Genomic DNA, 1944 nt, shown 5'->3' with positions numbered 1-1944 from the left:
ATTAGTGTTCTTATAAGAGGGACACCAGAAAAATTATCTTTCACTCTTCTCTGTCATTTGAGGATGCAAGAGAATGACCTTGGGCAAACCAGGAAAAGGTTCCTTATCAGGCAGGAGATAGGCAAGCACCTTAATCATTGGCTTCCCAGACTTTAGAACTCTGAGAAATAAATGGTTGTTGTTTAAGCTACCTAACTATGGTATTTTGGGTATTGTCATCCAAATTGATTAAGACAGTTGTTAAGAGTACAAAAACGAAGAAATGACCCCAGTCACTTGGTGAACTACAAAACTAAAGAAAGTTGCGTATACTTGGTTGCTGGCTATCCTCTGCTGCTGAGGACCATTTGACTGCCTTCTCTATCAGTGGCCTATGTGTGCTCAAACTGTTAGAAACAAACCATCAGAACTTCAGTCCTGCAACGCAACAATCACTGAACATTCTCATAGAGAATCCAAGTGGCTGTTACATGTTCTGTGTCACACTGTTCTCTTGTAAACAATAATAAAACCAGTCAATATTTGGAAGTATTTCTGAGGTGGGTGGTGGGGGCAGGAGGATCACAAGTTTGAGGTTAGCTTAGGCAACTTAGTGAGACTGTGTCAAAACAATAAAGAAAAAAGAGGCTAGGGGTGTAGCTCAATGGTAGAGTGCTAGCCTTGTATTTGAAAACCCTAGGCTCAATCCCCAGTACTCCCCAAAATTGCCTTTTAGCAGTAATGAACACTGGGAAATGCTTTATGATTTTACAGCAATGTCTTCATATAGCAGTGATTCTCTGTTGGTATAACGTCTCACTCCAAAGGACATTTGGCAATCTCTGGAGACATTTATAGTTGTCCCACCTGGAAAAAGTGTTCCTGTATCTAGTGGATAGAGGCCAATGATGCTGATAAACATTCTATAGAGAAGCCTCTGGCAATAATGATCTGGTCTAAATGTCAATAATGTGTAACTTGAAAAATGTCAAAACGTAAGATTTCATTGAAATTTTTGCAATTTTTAAATGACTGCATTAGCTAGATATTGTAATTTCTTTGCAACCAAAGATCCTGGGCCAAGGACAATGAGTTATTTATTCAGGATAGTAAATCACAATCCTAGGCACCTCATGCTGAATCTGTTTAACCACAGGATAGCTTCATGTAGCACCAGCATGGTTGAGGCGACCAAGTGATTTACAATGCATCTCTACTTAGATTAGTTATCTTTCATTAAGTAGAAGTTTGTGTGGTGTCACCACAGCTGAATGAAATAATTTTCTTGACCTTATTTGATTCCTTGGTTTTGAAACAGGCTATTAGACTTAAAAGAAGTGAAAAAGTTTGGCCCCTGTGCATTTTATTAGGCTCTTTTCATTTTTGTTTTAATTATGCCCAAGAGTTTTTCAGCTGAAGCAGAAAGAGCCAACAGAGTCTAATCTTTGACCTTGTCTTTGAACATCCCCTGGCAGGTGCCAGACTACTTGAGGGTGCAATGGCTCATGAACACTGTGGCTAATTGGAAGACAGAGTTCCCCTTCCCTAGACCTAGTGTGGGCAGGTCAAGCCTGTATTAGATCCCTGAAGCCCAAATAAGGGAAGTAGCTACAGGAAACAAGGCCAACTGGGCCATGGCACTTGGTACTGGCCAGTTTTACAAAGCATAGCAAGCCCTCTTCCCTGATGACAACTTGGTCTTAGCCAAGAGTCCATTAACTTTGCCTGTGGTATGATCCCCCCTTCTCATAGTTTTTTCAATCATAGCTTTAATATCTGTACATAAGGAAGATCATCTATGTATTTCTTTGTATTATTTGGGGTTCTCCAGAGTCAGTAGGAGGTTGTACACGTATAGTGAGAGAGACTGAGAGGGTCGGGGTGGGGGACAGATGGGGGAGGGGAGGGGAAGAGAGAGGAGAAGAAGTGGGAAAATATGAATGAGAGAATGAGAGAGGTGGGAGG

This window comes from Heterocephalus glaber, unplaced genomic scaffold, assembly GCF_053883595.1.
Source record: "Heterocephalus glaber isolate CG9 unplaced genomic scaffold, H.glaber_assembly_v1.0 deba00001472, whole genome shotgun sequence".
NCBI classification, from domain to species: Eukaryota; Metazoa; Chordata; class Mammalia; order Rodentia; family Bathyergidae; genus Heterocephalus; species Heterocephalus glaber.
The sequence above is the reverse complement of the archived record's forward strand: the minus strand, read 5'-3'. Positions refer to the sequence as shown.